At 38.8% G+C, this 20,222-nt stretch overlaps 1 protein-coding gene across 6 annotated transcripts in view; it reads left to right on the forward strand.

The window, feature by feature from the left end:
- The window catches only part of ADD3 (adducin 3), a 102,460-nt gene that overhangs the window by 39,190 nt on the left and 43,048 nt on the right, over nucleotides 1-20,222 (forward strand). Inside the window, exon 1 of one of the 6 annotated variants that reach the window (XM_074831235.1) lies at nucleotides 13,903-13,921. The exons of the other annotated variants lie outside the window; for them this stretch is intronic. The gene's annotated coding sequence lies outside the window, so the exon portion shown is untranslated. Of the gene's footprint in view, nucleotides 1-13,902; nucleotides 13,922-20,222 lie in introns of those variants that run through there. 6 annotated transcript variants of the gene reach the window in all.

Below are 20,222 nucleotides of genomic sequence, written 5' to 3' on the forward strand. Positions count from 1 at the left end.
TCATACTGTATCTGCACTCTGCATTTTTTCTCATTCATATTGGAAAAAGATAACTACATTCATCATGGAAACAGCTGTATTTTTCTGGAATCCTTCATTTGTTGGACTCTTCCTTTCCTGTTGAGGTGAAGAAACTTTCTGGAACTCAGTTCCTGTTTGCTTGGCTGGTGCCAACCCTGTCCTGTACTGGACGTGACAACAGTGCTGTATCTCCTCCACCTCTCCAGCCTTCCCTGCTGGTGGTAGTGCTCATGCTGAACTGAGCTGTTCACTGGGACCAGTTGCATCAAAGCACTGGAGCTCTGCCCAGATACTCATAAACAAATTAAATACAATGTGGGATATATATTGTGCAAACTAAAGTAATCAAAGATAATATTAAAAAAAAAAAAAAGGAGATCCTGTTTATTTCTACAGTTCTTCCCTTTCTCCTGAAAAGCACTTGATTTGTGTGGAGCTCCTGTTGCTTTATTACACGTGTGAAAGAGTAGTGTGGTTGTTGATTGTGTTTTTAACTATTATTTTAAAAAGACCATGATTTTCAACCCAGATAGCCATTACAAAATAGAACCTGGTTCTCTGTATCCTCAGCACCAAGCTGATGATTGTCTTGCCTCAAAAGAGCCAAAACCAAGGTTTCTCTGGTATGATCAGACTGAGCTTGAGCACTTGCACTGCTTCTCTCACTGTGATAGGAAGCTGGAGAAGGAGAGCTTAGTAGTTGAGGATAAAGCTTTTAAAGTAAAACAGGTAAACATCACCCTAGGATACTTGCAGAATTGCTGCTGCTTCTGTGGTCCATAGTAGTAAGTAAGGCTTATCCAAATTCATGCGGCCTTTTAAAATGTGCATAGGTTGCTTGAAGCGAAGATCCTGCTTCCTCAGACATGCTGCTAATCCTTGGGTTTGTGCAGAATTTCTCTAGATATTACTTCGGTTGTGGATTTAGGACAAAGACATTCAGGCTTTCCCAGCCAGCGTATCTTTTGAAGGCATTATTTTAATTACATTAAAATCCTGTATTGTTGGTGGTGCCCTTCTCCCTCCTCAAGTGCCTGGAATGTGTTGAAGAGTGCTGGATTGCTCTCTGCCATTTTTCCCTTTCTGATGCCCCTATCATGGGAACAGTTTGCTGGCAGCAGATAAGTTCTGTATCTCGTTCCCTGTCAAACTCCCCGGTCCATGTGATAAAGCAGTTTCATGCGAGGCAGAAGGAGGCAGAGGACAGCATTCGTGTAAAGTTTCTGATTGCAGCAGGGGTCAGAGTAGCTTGGTGGACATCTCCAGAAGGAATTGTAGGGAGTGGGTGCTGCCAAACATCAGAGAGAAGTGCTGGATCTCTGGAGTTCACCAAACAAAAAACTTGTCCTTTTTCAGTTGACACAAGCAGGCTGTTAGGAGTACAGATTGTGTTATCAAATCCTATTAATTATGACTTAATGAAGAACAGCTCTGCAAAAAAAAGAGTTGATACAATTGTTCAGTAGCTTGTGACATGGTGATCAGATTTTCAGCTCTTTCTACGTGATGCTGGAATTAAAGCCAAAAATGCTCATTCAGAATTGCAGACTGGCGTATTTTAAATCAGTAAGCTTATAACTACAGGAGAACAGATCTAGCTTAAAATTAAATACTGTTTCTAAAAGGCAAAATCATTCTGTTTTGCTAGCATTATAACTATTAACAAAATGGGACTAAATATGTCACCCTATCTCTACCACATTGTACTTAAGTTTTTAAATTGCTCCTTAGCTTAGGAGTAAGTCTGTCCCTGATGGCTTAAAAATGCCGAATCTTTGTGAGCATAAAAAATATGGAGCTACGTGTATATCAGCTCATCACTGTGACTTTACAGTGGAGATTTTTGGGGTTTTATCCAACCTAGTTTGGTTTGGCTTTGTTCATAAGCTGAGTGGAGTGAAAGAGGAATAAGTGTTTAAAATTGAACTTTTTCCAAAGTAGTTCTAAGCCTTAAAACTCTCCCACTCAATACTGATAATTTTAACAACAGTGTGTGGTTTTAGGATTTTATTTTTTTCCCTTCACTCATTGAACTGTATTCAGTAATGATGACTCCTTAGCAAATGTTGATATTTAGAAAGTCAGTTTAATAAACATACAGCTTTTTGATTCCCCTCTGCTGAAGCTGGATTTACTTCTTAACAGTTCAGCTGTAGTAACATGAGGGTTTTTTCTGTCTGCTAGTGACCAGTGACTCTTCATAGAAAAGAATCTGTTAAATGTGAAACTAGTTTTAAGATCTGCCTTAGTTGTGTACCTTGGCATGTCAGGTTAAAACGATGTCAGTCGAGTTATTTGCAGCTGATGTTCTCTTAATTCTGTTTCTTCTGAAGGGCTTATGCTGTTAACTCAGACTTTCCAACACTACAGTCTTCGCTGATTATCAGCGTGGAGTGCTAGGAAATGTGGCTTGTGTTGTTGTCATCTTTAGGCTGAGGAGAGTCTTGGCTGAAGGGGGATGGGGGTAAAAAAATCACTAACATAGTGTGAGTCTGATTTCTTTATGCTTTGCACTCGGGAACTGTTTTCAGTGATCAGTAGTTGCTGCTATTGCCCAGTGTCTACGCCTTAACATAGAGATATGCAGGGTTTCATGTCTAACAGTTCAGTTTGAAGCTTGTCTGTGCAGGTAATTGGAGTAACCTATAATTAGTTCTCTTCATTTTAAGTTCAATTTATCCATGTTTCTGGATTAACAGTAGCGCAGCTACACAAATCAGTGAGTGTTGATCGCGGAATCAAACGTGTTTATTCTCAGCTAACCATCTTTAAGAATGACACTAGACCATTTATACTTGACATAGGCTGTAATTTAAGATTGAGTTAATTCTTCTAATAAGCTAAAGCAGTCAAACCCCCAAATATTACAGAAACAACAAAACAAAGCCCTTTGTTTGCATTCTGTTTGCAGTCCTTGACTATGTGTTCCTTAAAAAAAAATAATTATGAAATGCATGGTGTTATGAAACATGTTGTAACTCACAAGAGTTCCAATCCTGGTTATAATACATTGAACAAACCACTTTGAGGTTTAGAGCAGTAACCTACCATGAAGGCATGGAAGGAGGTAATTTCATGAGCATTTTCTTCCTCCAAAGGAGAAAGCCTGTCGATACCAGTCTTAAAGTTTGTCGAAGTCAATAACTGCAGAAAATATCAGTGTCGCTTTCAGTACATTGTTGTATGGTGTCTGGGATAACAAAGCTGGTTCTTACCTGACTCCCAATAAGTGTGTTCGCATGGTTGAACTGAAAGTTCACTGGTAACATCTGAGCCGGGGAACTGAACGTTGCAGTTCCCATGCCAGCCTTCTGCCTTTGCTAGTTGTAAAAGTGAGAATGCTTTTTATAAGGAAGCTGAAGCTTGCAGGTAGTAAACCAATTCTTTAAAGACTGTGACTTAGAAGCTAGATAAAATATATACTATCTATCAAAGACTTCCAACTTTTTTTTTGTTGCTACTTTTCATTTTTAAGAGGTAAGGAGAGGTTTGTAGCAGCATTAAGGAATCTCTTAGAAACAAGGAGACATCTTTCAAAAGTTGAAGTTTTCTCCAAAGAAAATAGAAAAGGGGGAAAAAAAGTCCTTTTCACAAATTAAATTTTAAAGTATAATAAGTCTGGCCAAAAGATATTCTAAGAAACAATTTGCTAAAGATATGAGAGCCTACAATAAATCATTTAAATTGAATCATTTCAAGTACATCAGAAATGGATGTCCTGCCAGACAGACTGGAGAGCTGATAGATGACTGAAGTGTAAAAGAAGTGCTCAGTGAAGATAAGGAGCAGAATGAAAGCTAAATCATTTGTATCCCAGTTGACTTTCCTGAGAGATTTTAATGCAGGAGCTTCACTTCGTAGGTCATGTTTTGAGAATTGGTCTCAACTTGAAATGTTGGTAGAAAAGATTTTTAGAACCTAAAAAAAAAAAAAAAAAGGCAAATTGCCAGGAGTAGATAACATTTGCCCAAAAGATCTTAAGGTAACTGCATGTGACAATGCTGATCTGGCAACTGTGATCTGTTACTGCTGCAGGATCAGAGGCAGGAAAATAGGCAAACACAATTTCAGTGTATTAAAAGCATTCCACAAATAGTCAGGGTACCGCAGACCAGCAGGTCTGTACAGGTAAGTTGGTATGTTTCATTAGGAACAAAGACCACAGAATTGGTAAACATGTGAGCATATATCATTTATCTCATGATTTGAGGAAAGTGCACACATAAATTTCAAATAGATGGTCTTTAGCCTTATGATGGGACATGCAGTTAATTGGGTCTCTGTCCTCTCCTTCAGGTTGCAGAACTGAAACTGCCAGTGGCTTCAAATGCAAGAAAACCAATCATTTGTTCTGTAATCATGTAACTTTATGAAAAATATACTTACTTAATAACCAGAAACTGTATACTATTGTGATAGTTTGACCTTGACTGAATGCCAGGTACCCACCAAGTCACTCTATTACTTCCCCCCCTTCCCCCTTTTTCTCAACAGGGCAAAAAGGGGGGAAGAAAATAAGATAGGAAAAAAACAACCCTTGTGGGTAACACAAAAGCATTTTTAATGTAAACAAAGCAAAGGTCCAGTGCAGAAGCAAAACGAAAACAGATTTATTCTCTACTTCCCATTAACAGGCGATGTCGGGCCTTCTCAGGAAGCAGGGCTCCAATACGCGTAGCGGTTGCATCGGAGGACCAAGGGTGACACCCCCTCCCCCCCCTTCCTCCTTTTTCCCAGCTTTATACTCGAGCAGACGTCATATGGTATGGAATATCCCTTTGGTCAGTTTGGGTCAGCTGTCCTGGTTGTGTCCCCTCCCAAGATCTTGCCCACCCCGTCCCACTGAGGGGGAAAATGTCAGAAAGAGCCTTGGTGCTGTGTAAGCACTACTCAGCAGTAGCCACAACACCAGTGTGCTATCAACACCCTGCCAGCTCCCAACATAAAACACAGCCCATGAGGGCTGCTATAGGGGAAAATCAATACTGGCTCAGCCAGTCCCAGTACAACTATATCGCAATGTAACTTTTTGTTAAATTAGGTGGAGGTCAATAAATAATTGGATCATAACGAATAGTGGACTGAAATTACCTGTATTGCATCAGGCACACCAAAGGACCTATACATAGTCAAAATCTGTCACTGCTGACATCCATTAATTTAGATGTAAATGTTTGTTCAGTTTTGGTCAAGTTCTGACTGCCAGATGTAGGTGAAGCTTGGTTTGTGGTGAATGTGCCATGGTCAGTAAGTAGATCCCTATGAAATCTGCCAAGTCTGAATTTTCTCCTGTCTTGCATCCAGTCTGACTCATGCCAATCACGTATGGTGTGACTTTTTTTTTTTTTTTTTTACATTGCTGATAACACACACTTCTTGGTAAGAGGATACAAAGTGAAGGAGGTATAGTGTCATCCTGGCATCAGATACAACGGTTCAGGATGAAAGATTCTTTGGACTAATAGTGGCTTCATGCAAGTTTTTCCCTGGGTACAGCCTCTTTAAAGTGTCTAACTTTGCATGTAGACTGAATACATTTTAAGTTTCTTCCTACTATTTCTTCATAAGTGTACAAATTCATGAACTGAAAGAGGAAATGGGCATTTTATGAACTTCACTTTTTCTGCAAAAGAGAAAAAACCTGATTAAAAGAAAGAGCGGTTTGGTACACTTGTTTTGATGATGTTTCCCTTGAAGGAGTAAAGAGCTGCACAAATCGATACAGCTGTGTGCTGTGAGGATTTTTTCAACTACTTATCATCCTAAGCAGGAAGAACTTGCATTTCATCAATTGTGGATGTTTGAAAAGACAAGTAACTGTGGGGAAAAATAACCCTAATAATGATTTGTGTAAAAAATTTTAATACCTTAATGATGGTGAAATAGCTTTAAGGTGAAACAGATTTACTAGAGCAGCTGAAAGGCCTTCTGCATCTGTCAGCTATATACCAATTTTGTACCAAGAAATCATAAAATGAGGAAAGGTTACTAAAGAGCTCAAGTTACTTCCACAGAAACACTTTCTTTGACCAAATCTGTCCATAGGGCTTTGTGGAGATCCACTGTAGATAAATTTGTGCTATTCTCTTTAAAGCATAAAATACCAAGTTTGCACTGCTGTTGTTTTGCACGTGTTGTGTCATATGGAAGAAAGCATATGTTTGTAGGTGGGTACTTGCATGATTTAGAAAAGTATTCAAAAATCCTTTCATCTTCACCGTAACTTACAATGTCGCATGTTTGCCATGAATCATGCCAATTCAACCCCAGATCATCTGGCTGTCATATAAGGAGGTGAGCTTAAATTAGCTTTTACCAAGTACATTTCAGTGCAACACATTCAATACATTTCACTGCAATAACTGTATTTGGTGAGTATAGCAAGGTGCTTGTAGTGCAAGTGCTGATGGATGTGAGGGGTTTGTTGTTGCTTTAACTCAACTTTCAGCATGGACTGTTAAAAGGATTTCCAGTATAAAGGAGTACTTTGCTTATTTACATGTCACGCTAACATTGAAATGTAAAGACTTCAGTACCACGTTGATGTCCAGAAATGGGAGTTGTGTAATGCATTTGCTAACTTTTTGGCTCATTTTTCTTTCTTGACAGCAATAATAAAATACAGAAGACAGTCTTTGAGATTTCCATTAGCTTCAAACATTTACTGGGAGCTGGAGGGAAAGCATTACCGTTGCTTTAAAAATCTTTTATGGAACTTGTTAAACACCATTTTCTCTTAAACTTGTTTGCTTTATAGTAGTCTCCATGGATGTACATTTTCCTATTCAAGTAAATTTGTATTTCAATCACAAACCCAATAAAATTTAAATCTATTACATTTCCCCCATTCCTCCTCCCCTCACTTTTCATCCTACTCCATTCCCTGCATGTTGCCTTTTTTTAATTTAGATTTTTTAAGGAACTGGACATATATTTTTCAATTAACATTTGTTATGTTAGCAGCTCCTGCACTTGCTATTCTGAAAGCTTGTTTGTGCCTGGTGGCATTTTCTCACAACATATTTTAGTCTACGCTCACACTACTGTTGTCAGATCTTGGTATTTACTTGTTACCACTAGGTTCTCATTTTATACTGTGTTGTATTGCAAAATTAGTATGTGATATGGCTTGTTGACTGGAGCAATGTAAAAGACCCCTTTGCCTCTGAAGTTAGTGAGATGCACAGAAAAATGTACTACCCGTCGTGCTGTGTGAATTGCAAGAATTTAATGAGTAGGCTCTTTTTTTTTAGATCCACCACTTGCTATTTTTTTCCCCTTGGTATTTAAAATGGCTAAGTGATCTTTTCTTGTTACGTGTTTTCTCGGCCTTGTGTGTAGCTTGCTAGTGTCTTAGAGCAGCGTGTGTCTTGCATAACTTGAGATGTCTGCAATATGGATGTCTACTCGTGAATTACATGCCTCTTGTAATCACTGCAAGTCTACAGTGAAGCTAGTGAAGTCTAGAAAATGACTCACTTCATCCTAGAGAGAGACTTTAATTAGATAATGAATACAAATGTTATGTAAATATCTAAAGTTAGGCAAAAAGAATCTCACTCTAGGACCTAATGAATTCAGGAACACAAATGTTGAACATGAAGATGTTAAGTTTTAGTAGTTCATACATAATACGAATGATAAATGAAAACTATTACTTTAGCACTTAGGAATTTTCCTTTCAGACTGGGAACTTTTAGACATTGAGAAACTTTGTTCCTCATTCAAATTCCAGGGAAAAAAAAAAATTAAATCATCCCAAGTGACTCACAGATTATTTAACAATAAGGTATGAACTCCTCTTGAAAATTTATCCTTAACCATTATGTAATGTAAGTATTTCTAGTCACTATCAAGCATCTTCCGTATTTCAGTAACTATTCCAACGTATGTGATATATATTGGCTATTCATTCATGTGGGCACTTTCTCAGCATGAGTAAATGCAACTTTCTCATGTTACAGCTGAATGTGAAAAGTAGAGATTTTTCTAAACCCATTTTGTATTCTTTTAGTGTGCAATTCTTTGCTGTGTAGCAAATCTGAGTGCTATGCACCACTTAAAACGTCACTACTATTCACCCGTAAGTCTATTTTGGGATGTAAGTGCTACACAGGCTTGGAGCCCTCTCTGCATCTGAATTTTAGCCTTAGTCACTGAAATTGATTTCCAGCTTGAAGCATCATGCCTAAGTTTAAATCATAAATCCTTAAGAGCAGACGAATTGTGGTATTTGTTTCTGGGACACATCTCCCATGTTTTTAAGCAATGCATAGATCCTAGATAGGTTTGCTGCACAAGAAAGAATTTTGCTCTGAAGAAGAAGAAGTAAAAAGAGGCTGATCAGTGAACAGTTGTGTTTTAGTTAGCCAGCTGGCATATAGACACCTGCAAGATTCACTTGAATGATTTGTATTTGTAGTACTCAGCTGAGTTTACTGATGCAGTGGAATTTACTCTGTTGTCACTTTTAACATCTATCAATATTTTCACAGCCTTCTATCAAAATACTGCTGAAAACTGAGCCTGAGAAACAATTTTGAAATCAATAACTACTCTTAAAACCCATTCTAATAAATAGGGGTGGGGTGAGAGTCATATCTAAGCTACATCATTTCTTAAGGCAGCTACGGTACTGTCACCATCCCTTAGTTTGCTGAAATATCTTAGATTTTGAGGTAGGTCTAATAAAGCTTTTAATTCTTCTGGGATTTTTAGATTAAAAACTTCTCTGTGTTTTGCTGTTTAAGTAGTTTTGCCTTGTATTGCCCAATATTTGGGACAAGTAGTATATTAAGTAATATATATTATTTGTATTGCAGCACTTCATGTGGAAAGAACTAACAGTCTTGGAGGGCTGGCCTACGTGCCTTGGAGGTCTTGGCCTTGCTCAGTGTAACTGCTGCTGTGTGCCCTTGCTTCTACCTCCTTCCCGCCATGCCTTCTTCCCCAATGTAAAACTGGATTGATCACATACAGAAACTTTTTGTGTATGTTTCTAATACATGAGAAAGTCGGGTTTTGCTGTGTCAGGCAGTAAGCAATGTGAGAAATCATCCCCCAATGGATTTGTCCGATGTTGAGCAGCTAGAAGTGAAATTATGGAAGAATGATGAGTGCTGTTCTTGCTTTCAAGCAGCAGTGGAACTATTCCTGCAAGAATATAGTGAGATTGTTTGCAGTCTAAAGCATGCTATAGTTCTGATTTAAACAAATTGTGCTGCTTCTGTTTAGCCATTATTGAGTCATTGGTTCCAAGGGAGTAAAAAGAGAAGGTATTTTAAGCCATTTGTACAAATTCGTACTTTCCAATGAACCATAGGATTTGGATTTACTTTCCTTAGGAAACTGTAAATTACTGGAAGTCCTCTGCTTTTGTATTTTCCCAGTGATAACACTGCATGCTTGTGTAGGTGTTTCAGAGATGATACCGGTCTTCCAGAAGTATACGTCTAAACTTCAGAGATCCATATTTAAAAAGTAATGTTTAAATATTTCATCAATCTTGTTTGCTTAAAAGAATGTTGTTCTCACGTTTGTTTCATTACTGTATGTACACAGTATCACAGTCTTATTTCTGCAGAGTGTGTTTCTTTCCACACACTGGGACACAAGCCTGTAGTTTTAGCAGACCCAATTTATTCAGCAAAATATGCAAGATGGTGCTTCAGCACGTCTTTTTGTAAAGGGAATAGCACTTTGGTAGTTAATTCTTACCTTAGGTACTGGTCTTGAAAGTTGTCAAGTGCAAATATTTTCTTATTAGTGTTATTCTTCTGAATACCTGTGCAGTTTGAGTTGTGGCCCCTGGTTGAGTGGTCCAGCAACTCAAAAGGTGACCTGCTATTACTAAATATCAAAGGAGCTCTTTTTAACTGGTGGTGGTGGACCTGAAGAAAAATATGCCAGTAATATGTATTAGAAGAGTCTTGCTGTGTGTGGCTTTGCCCAGCAAAAAGGAATCCATATGGATAATTCAGAATTTTTAAATGGGGGCTGGCTTGGGCTAAGGGAGGAAAAAAATAAGTGTTGTTTTTGTTTTTTTAAATATGTTAGAGGAAAAATATGAGCTGTGCATGTAGCCTGCTGAGTTTATTCCAGAGTGGGATGAAATTTCCAGGTGCTCAGCAGGGCAGGGTTTGTGGATGTTATCAATAGCATCCTCCTTTTATATACTCTATGCCTTTCCTGAAATCCCAAGAGTGGCATGAGGGGATTTTATTCATAGGAAAGTCTGTCTAAAGGACTGAATTTTGCCTGAAGTTCTGGAGCTTCAGGGCTGCAAGCATTGGTAAGATTACTTACCAATAGTAATAATTACCAATTAGTAGTGATTACTTACCAATAAGTCTTACTCTAGTATAGATGGAACCAGGTCTCTAGCAACTTCATTGTAAAAGTGCTGATCCCAAGTAAAAGTAACGGCTTTTGTGAAGTGTCCCCAAATCTACCTGTTTGACAACAGCCAACGTAGAAACACCTTGACAGAGCTGCTGTAGACATGTGGGTTTCTGAGACCGTCCCACCTTGTCTCTGCCAGTAAGCGACAGTCGTGTCCATTCTGCATGCTGAGCTTGGCTTTGCCAGCAGCTCCCCATTCCCGTCCCCACCTCCTGCCGCCCTCTCCGACAGATAACTTTATCCTCGTAATACAGATACGCAGCGCTCTGGTCTGGATTTCATTTCTTCTTCAGCTCCATGTGATCTCGCGCGCATTCCTAACGCGTTACCAACAGCCCGCGTCTCTGAAAGCGCCGTATCAGCTTTCAGTGGCAAAAGCTCAGAGAGGAAACAGGCGGGTTCCTCCATGTGCAAACAGCTGGGCAGTTGTGGATGGAATTAATTGCTGATATACACTGGCTATGTTTTTCTTCTCCTGTCATTTCCTTTGCAGCTGTGAAAGGCAAGTTTTTTAGGCTTTGAAAATGGCTCAGACCTTCTCAGTGGTAGTGATGCAAAAGTACTGAAATACATACACTTTGCATACAAAATAAAACCTATCCTAAGCTGTAACAACCAGCACTGTTTACATCAGTATTCAAATTCTAACCACGCCTCCCAAAAGTAATTTCTGACTTTCAATTTCCAACTTGAAAAAATCTGTTAGGGAACATTTGGCTTTCTGAAAGCAACAGCAGTATTTTCTGAAAACAGGAGTCTGAGGTTGAGCATTGAAAGTAATGTGTTCTGAAAATCATTGTCTTCCATCTACAGTCTTGGAGCTATTATATCAAATGGACTGATGCTGCTTTAGTCAAATGTGAAACGGTCAAGTTGCTGAAAGTCATGTTCCAGGCCAGCAGTTATGGGAAATTTATCACGGGGTTGGAAAATGCGCATGTTATCAACAGGGCTGCATGTCTGCCTCGAGGCTTCACCCAGCCCGTAACAATGCAAAAACAAACCACCCATCACAAATCAAAAAATGCTGTCAAAAGTAGATTCTGAGCACTAATGGTGTCAGAAACTGCTGTTTGCTGGGTTTAGTTGTAAAATCAGTGGAAAAATGTGTAGTATCTATTGTTGAAGATAATATTTTGTTAGCTTCCACCCTGTAAGTCCCACAGATTTTTTTTCCCCTTGTTTATTAAGCTCTTCTAAATGCACTTTTGTTTTATAGAATTGTTACACGTCCCCTACTAGCTGGTTTATGCTGCCATGCAGTTTATTCAGGGGAACATCTATAAGCTCCTTTGCCAAAATACCTACATCTATCCTAGGGATTCTACTGATATGCAGTAATTGCATACTGTATATTTATAAATCTGATATGTGGAGTGGGTTGTTTACTTAAACAAATGCTAGAGGAAGTTTTTGTTGTTTTAAGACCTGATCCTAATAACTAAATAAATGAAGTTGTACAAATATGCTGAAAATGTCCCCCACCAGCTTGTGTCATGCAATTACTTCTACCACAAGATGAGTATTTCAAAGGTCCCACTGAAACCAGGACCATTATTTGTGGTAAGAAATACTATGCAGAGTGAGGAAGGGTTGACAGACCAAGATCTTAAAAAAAAAAAAAAAAAAAAAAAAAAAAAAAAAAAAAAAATTACACAACTCTTGAAAAGAGCTAGGCTTTCAGTCAGAGCACCCACATCAGCCAAACTCTTCCAGACATCTGTGTGACTGTACTTGCAGCAAATACTAAGGAGTGCATCCTAGTTTTTTAGCCTTTCATGCAAGGGATTTCTGCTGCAAACTTACATCTGTCATGGCTAATACTGCGCAAGGAGTTACCAACCCAAGCCTGGCTCACATGGCGCACAGGAAGTTTAGCTGTAGTAACTAAATTGTAAATCTGCACCAGAGTGTCAAGTATACTCAAACTGTGACTGTTACTTCAGAGAATAGAGCCTGCCTCTTTCAAAGGCTTCTAGTTTTCATAGCTGTACAAAAATTAACTATTACATAAGTTGCATGTTATACATATGTGTATATGTGTTCATATTTTGTTTTAAATATACATGTACCATAGGGTCACTGTCCTGTATATGTCATGCTAAGTACTTTTTTGGCAGGTAACAGAAGTTATGGAAACAATTAAAATTCCTGTGCAACACTGGATTACTTATTTGTTTGGAAGGGTGGGTGGTGTTTGGGGGGGAGGGGAAAAAAAACAGTTCTGTACTTTAAAACCAAAGTGTAAAAGCATTCTGGAGTGTTTTTACCAGAAAGCCTTTTTGTCAATTTGTGTTTTGACAGAAAGGTCTGAATATCAGGAATACAGTTCTGTGTTTTGTACTCTGATGTGTCTTAGTAAATATTTAAGAAATGATAGAGCTGCAGCTGTTTTTATGACCAGTAATCAATGTGTTCATTTCAAGGCACTAAACAATGTAGAACAGTGCTCTTAACTGCCCTGTATGCAAGAAGTTGTTAAAGTTTGGAAACTGATTGCTTTCTGCTCTGGCTTCATGTTATTTCCTAATTCACTTTAACCTAGTGCCTGTCTGACTGAGAGATTTAAAGTGACAAAAAATCCAACCAGTTTCTAAGAACTTCATATAGTAGCTGGGCAATTTAATTTCATCTAACAGTGAATATCTTGATCCAGAGAGTCTGCAGCTGCATTTTCCTATGGGTTACGTGACAGGTTGGTAGAATGATTTGCTTTGCAAACCTGTAAATGAGTTTGTGTTTGTGAATCTTTTAGCTGTGGTTTCTTTCTCCACCCTTTTCTCATGAATAAATTTGAAAAATATTTAGGAGAAGATTTCTCTCGACTCGCCACTTCTGATGATATCTTTTTCAACTATGGTCTTCATATATACATATTTTTAAAACAATTTGGAGGTGTGGTGCAATGTGCTTCCTTGCAGGGAGGAATACTGTTAGTAAAGATTACGAATTCTGTGAGAAGAGTCAACCACACAAAATTCTAATATTGTAGCTGGGAGGAGTCCGTGGCTTTGGTGCTTAACTCCCTTGGGTTTTGCCAGACAGTGACTTGGAGCAGAAGTGTTTGGTCACTTATGGTGAAACACTGAAAAGATCTTAATCTTCCTGACAACGAGACATCTCAATATACTAATAAGGTCAGTGTCTTAATCAGCCACCTGACTTGCTACATGAAGTAATTACATACAATTAATAAATATTTCAGATTGTTCTGCATGTGACTTACAAGCCTTAGTTGACTAATCAAATACACAATTTGGCAGTACTAAAGCTCGAGACATCGTTGCGTGAACTTTGTGTAAGAGTGGGTTCATTCAATAAAAAATAAAAGAAGCATTTAAAGAGCCTTTTATTCCTGTCATAAAGATGCTTTGTGCTATTGCTGTTGTGTATTTGACAGAATGGCTGGGGATGGATGCTGCAGAAAGTTGTCTTGTATTTTGATTGTCTTCTGTTTCAGACTTGCGTGATTTTTATCGGCAATGTCGTGACATGACTGGTGAGTTTAAATTTCTGTGTTTGAATGGGGTTTTCCTGTGTAGTTAGGATCTGTGTAATCCATAAATCAGTTACTCAGTTTGCCTCAATTGTTCTGCATATTACTTTTTTTTTTGAGGAATAGGTGATGTGATTTTCCTTCCACTTAAGTCAAGGAGAACTCCAGCCTTGGTAGGACTGAGAGTAGGCTCAGAGTTTTGAGTATATGCTGGCAGCTAAAGTGAGCACAACCATAATCAGGCACAGGGCTGATTCTGCTGTGGTGCAGCACCATGATTTGCTGTACTGGCCTTCAAGGTTTTAATTTTAACTCTATGAAATAAAATAAATCAAATATGTTTGAGTTTGTCTTTTGTGGTTGGGTTTGTTGTTTGGGTGTTTTTGTTTTGTTTTTTAACAGCCTAGCCACAAATAGGTATGTAATCTGGATTTAATTTGGAAAATTTGGCTCTAAAATGCAACACAACACTGGTCATGCAGTTACAGCAATTGTTGCACTGTAGTTCCCTATCTCAGTTTATTGTATCAAAGTAGTTCAACTTCTGTGAGTATGTGTGCTAATGGACTTTTATCATGTGTGTAAGTAGTAGCACGCTAGATACTCTCCTGTGTTAGTCATTGCAGTGGGAGATAATAGAGAAGTCTGTTCTCATTTAAAGCTAAAGCAGAATGCATGAAGCAGCCTTCATTAATGTATGCTATAATACCATTGAATGTCTTGGATTTCATCAGATAGATTTCTTATGATAAACACATGACCAACTATTTTTAAATTGCCTGTGAAATTCAATTTTCTGGTGTCCAAGAAAGAAAAAGGCGAGGCATGCAAGTACTTTAAAATACATAAACTTGAACTGGGGAGAAAAGATGAAGAAAAAGCTTCTAACTTTTAGTAGGTTACTCATGCTTTCAACAGTTTTTTCTTAAATGCAGTTTTGAGATATGCAGTATTAATCTCAAAGTTTTGTGAGGGCATGCAGAGCTTAGTCTATGAGTCCGATATTCAGTTCTGCATTCATTTTTTTTGCATTGTTTCTATATTCTGGCACTCCACTGTTTCCTTGCCTCGCCGAGCACTGAAAGGGACATAAATTGACAAAACTAGATTTTTCTGACTGGTGCAGGGGAAGCAGGCTGAAAGATAAACTTTAACCTATCATCCTGTCAACAAATTTGAATTGTTATGGAAGTAAGAATTTATATACTATGGAGTCAAGAATAGTATGCAGGGACAATGCATTAAGATAAAAAAGAAAGCGCATATTTAAAGTTAGGTTTTTCAGCCTAAAAATAGGAGCTAAGCATCCCGCTTTCAGATTTGCTCTTCCATAATTTTGTCATAAGAGAAGTTCTGAATGTTTTTGCTGGCCTAAAGCAAGGAAATTCTGACTGTGACAAAATTTGAACAAATTCATGAGAAACTTATGAAAGAATTTGGCGTATCACTGTGGTTTTGGGATGGGTGACCTCTCTTAGCAGTCTATACCATGTCTTCAGTATGTCACAGTTCAGTTATGCAACCTTGGGAAATTTCTCTCCCACTGAATGCACTCGTCCTTATTAAGGCTAATGGGAGTCACGTGTCCATGTCAGTGGGAAAGCAGACCCTTACAAATCTTTCTGGTAGATTTGGTGGAAACAGAGCTCACGTTCATTATGGCTGTGTTCTGGGCAGTTGGATGTCTCATTAGCGGGACATTAATGATGTTCACTGCACTTCTTTATCGGACAAGAGGATGTGGTGAAAATATAAAATGACTTCTCGATCTTATAATTTCCTGTAATGTTGGATTAATTTCTGTCCATTGTGTGCTTTCTCCATCCCGGTACTCAAACATCATTACCTGTAACATGGTGAATGTGATGCTGGGGGTGCTCCAGCCCTGCTTTCAGGCTGCTCTGCCCCGACCTCATGCCATGGCTCCCCTCTCCCTGGAAACTTCCTATAGCTCAGTAGCAGCCATTATATTTTCAGTCCTTCTACAGTTTAAGGCAGGGCACAGAGCATAAACATTTGATCAGGTAGCAGCCAAATTTTAGCTGTGGGACTGTCAATGTAGTATCTTTATAGTGATAGCCATCTGCAGAGGGAGTAAACATGGTTTTGCACAGATCCGTGGGGAAGGGCCTGCGGGCGGTGATGGGCAAGAGCCGAACCACCGCTTTGCTGAGCAGATGTTCCTGCAAACCGCCTGCTAACAAAAACAAACCCGCCATCTCCCCACCGAGTCACGGGGCGGGCTGGCCCCCTGTGAAGCCGAGCCCTTGGCCAACGTCCTTCTACGCACAGTGGGAATTCACTTCCCCTCAGGAAACGCCAGCTTTCAGTGTTTTATCTCACCGAGCACAAGGGAACAATAGACTATTAAAGCATTAGAACTACGCCAGCTACGACTGACCCCGTCCTTACTTCATTGTGCAGGCAATGCTAAAAGGAGAGGTTGGCCACCCTCAGAGCTCATTTGGCAGCCAGTGCACGGGGCCTGGGCTGGTGGTGGGTGGGAGGTGAGAGTGGCCGCAAGAAAGCATGGAGGGCTTCCTTTAGGGCTGCCCCCTCTAGGAGGGGCAGAAATAAACTTAGAAATCAAGAGTGTTGTCAAAGTAAAAGTGTTGGTTGGTGGTTTTGTTTGGTTTATTGGGGGGGTTTTGTTTGGTTTTTTGTTCCTAGTACAAAATCTGTCTTTGTTCTGCAGCTTCTAAGACAAAATTATTACATTGTTAATTTTTGTCATTGTGGCTGGAAATGGCTGTATTGCAGGTGAGTTGTCCAACCACAAGCAAAAAGGCCTCTCCAGTTCTACATGGAACAGGACAGGCAGGCTTTCACCTCCCATGCAGAGTCTGCAGACCTGATTTTATCTGGAATGCGGCCGTTGGAGCTGTTGTCCTTCCTCAGACTGTGCACATCTGTAAGCAATTACATAAATTATGCCATTGATATCTCAGAAATTAGAATCAAACTTGCTGTACTGGGAATTTGTTGTTTCAGAGAAATAAGGTTATAAAGGAATACTTCAGACTACAAACAAGGCATGCTCCAGCTATGTGTGCCACTAGTCTTAAAGGTGCACTTTAAGTTACTTGACTAGAAACACTTTTGTTTCAGTACTGGTAGAACATTTAAAGCTGCAGGGGGGATGTGCATTTTGAGGAAAGTCAGATGCAACACAACATTCAGATGTTTGACAGTAGCTCCTCCTTTCTAAAATGAAAACAAGGTTTCTTAGTCCCTCAGCTTTCACTCACACATACCCTTAACTACCAAAAAAGAAACCAGCCCTCCTGATGACATTTAAGACTATCTTCGGTAGAGTTTTCCTGCCTCTGTTGCTGGAGGAGGAGCCCATCCAGGCTGTGAGTTATTTGTAGATCAGCTGATCTTTCCATGATGAGAAACAAGGTGATGAAACTATTTTTTTTTTTTTTTTTTTTTTCTTCTGGGCTGGTGTGCCTGTCACATCCTGAGAATTTTACATATTTTTTTAAATGTGCTTTTCTCAAAATATTTAGTAATGAAGAATTGTGGCATTCCCTTTCTGGGTAGCTGTCTACTCATCATGTAAATGTATTCCCCAGTGCCCTGACTGGAAGCCTGCTGGAAGCCTCCTAGTCAGTGCCCTGACTCTGCAGCTCTTGAGTTGCATCTGAGGGTCCAGTACCAGAGACTTTGCCATCAATTCAATGGGCAGCAAAACAGGCACTCTATGTGGGAAGAAATATTTAAGTTAGGATGTGCACCTCTTTTTTTTTTTTTTTTTTTTTTAATAGTTGAGGAAAAACAAGCGATGGCAGCAGCTGTGCCATGTGAGCGAGTGTGTCATGAGCCTGCTGGGCAAGGCATAGTGAAGGGTATTATTCCGCTGGGAGGTTGGCACTGGCCATGGCCCTCCAGAGTTGCCACAAAGGATTTTCTGTTCAACATCTAACGCAACAAGAACATTCATATGTTTGCAGAGGGTTTCCATGGAAACCGTGTAAACTGTGATGCTAGCAGACAGAAGCAAAGGTTATACTATTGTAAAGGCCCTTTGTGTTCTCTTTAAATGTTTCAGAGCAGCTATATTTCTTAAATGATACTCTGAGCCTATGTAACAATTCGTTCAGATTTTTGTTTTGGTTTGGGCTTTTTTCTTCTCTTTTTTTTTTTTTTCCAACCAAGCGTTTGTCATGGTTGTATTGAGGAAGTCAGATAAGCTGCAAGAATAACTTGAATGTCATGATTTGATTTGATTTATCTTTTTGTTAGTGATAATGATGCAATTGGAAATGGAAGAACAGGACAAGGAAGAAAAAATTTCAAGCTATTCTATGCCTACTAGTACAATTCCCAATTCTGTTGAGTGCTTCTATTGCCCAGGTAGAACTAACTTTTTCAGGTCATCTTTCACTGGCACTTGGGGAATTTTGAATGCTCATCTTCTCTCAGAATTATGAACCTATGCTATTTGTAAGTACCAGTGTTAATACTAGCTAGCCTTTAGTATGCTTTGACAGTTCATACTGTCTTTAAATTTGTACTACAAATTTAAATTTCCAAACATACCTATTGCTTTGTTCATGTTTCAGGAAGTACTGCCACCATGGGCACAGACACTATTTTTAGTTCTTCTATATGATTATCCAAGTTCCTATTTGACTGTTCATGTTTGCAAAATTGTGTTTAGTCATAAGTTCAGCTTAATTATCATGGGATGATTTTTTTAAATGACCAAACTCAGTTCTGCGCTCATGTTTGGGCTTATGCTGCGTGTCAGTGAGAGGTCCAGGTACATGCTTTTTTTCACTTGCTGCTCTATGAAAATGAGATCTTACCTGATTGCACTGTGCATGTATTCACTCCTGCTACTTAACTTTTGAACCTATTGGTTATTTTAAGCCAAACTTGGTACAAAGGTAAAAAATAATTCTTATGCATTACAAAAGTTGATATCTGGTTAGAAGAGAAAGATGTAGGATTTTGATGTTGAGGTTGAACAGATGTAGAAGTTGCTCTTTCCATCTGGTCATCAGGCAGTAACTTAAAAAAAAAAAGTCCACTATAAGTGTGCGTTAACTGAACTTATGATCAAGATTACAAGAACCAAGAGACAATTTAAATTCTCAATTTTGAAGTGTTTTATACTTTGCTGCAAAAAGTACAAAAACCCCTTAGATGTATAAGATGTTCCCATCTAGAACTAGACAAGTAACCTGGAGACATTAATTGTGTTTCCAAACAATGTAGTTTTGAAAGCATTCACAGTTGTGCTGTCACAATACATGATGAAGCAGCGCTTAGTAATTACTTTTTGTGTGTCCCATGCAAAGATGAAACAGCTGACTTGTAGTACTTACTGCTGTGGGCAGTAGTTTCTAATACGGAATGAAAAGGTGAAATGCACAGTTAGCTCTGGATAGCTGTTGAGTTACTTTGGGACAGCTAGCATGCCCATAACCTGCTGCACCATGCCAGGAGGGGCCAGGAAGGGATGGATTTGTTTATTTATTTATCTTTCTCTCTCTCATGTTTTGTTATTTAGATATCGGATATATAATCATTAAAAGTTTTGTATCCAGCGCCTCATTAACGTGTCAGTTAAAAATAGCTTAAAAAAATATATCAGTTGGAATATCTCCATCCATTTTAGTCTTCTAGAAACCACCAGTATTCTATTCCAATATCACCCGCTTACAAACACTTTGAATATAACATGAAAATGAACACAGGATAGACATAACAAAAACCTGTCTTCACATTTCATATAGCATAATTTGTATAATTGCACTCTGTGAGGGACAGGGGTTGTGCACCAGGTAGGAGTGTTTTTCGTTATGAATTCCAGCTTTCTGAATTTGAAGCCAGAAGTCTTAAGAAAGCCTGTTCACATAGCACAAAACTGCATGCTTTTCATCACTTCTTTCTGACTGCTTTGCAGTACAAACTCTGATCAGTTTGGTAATTTATCACAAAGAGAGAACATAATAGTGATGAGGCAAGCAGAAATCAAAATCCCATAGCAATTTGCCAGAGAATTAAAAAGAACAAAACAAAAAACCCACAGCAACCCACAAATGGCATCTTAAATGCTTGTTCCAATGCGTACTGGAAGCATCATTCAATAATTAAGATAAAAGAATAGAAGTCCAGCTATCTCTCTGCCCAAAATAATGCAATAAATTAATGAGTTAGAATAATGCATCTTAAAAAAACCAAAATTAATAGAAAAAGAAATCTAAATACTGCCCAACTCTGAAAGCAGCATCCACTGCTACTCCTCCAGAAACCTTTGAGACCAGATTTGTCCTGCAGATTCCTTTTTTCC

The sequence above is a fragment of the Strix aluco genome, chromosome 7 (assembly GCF_031877795.1).
Source record: "Strix aluco isolate bStrAlu1 chromosome 7, bStrAlu1.hap1, whole genome shotgun sequence".
Classification (NCBI taxonomy): Eukaryota; Metazoa; Chordata; class Aves; order Strigiformes; family Strigidae; genus Strix; species Strix aluco.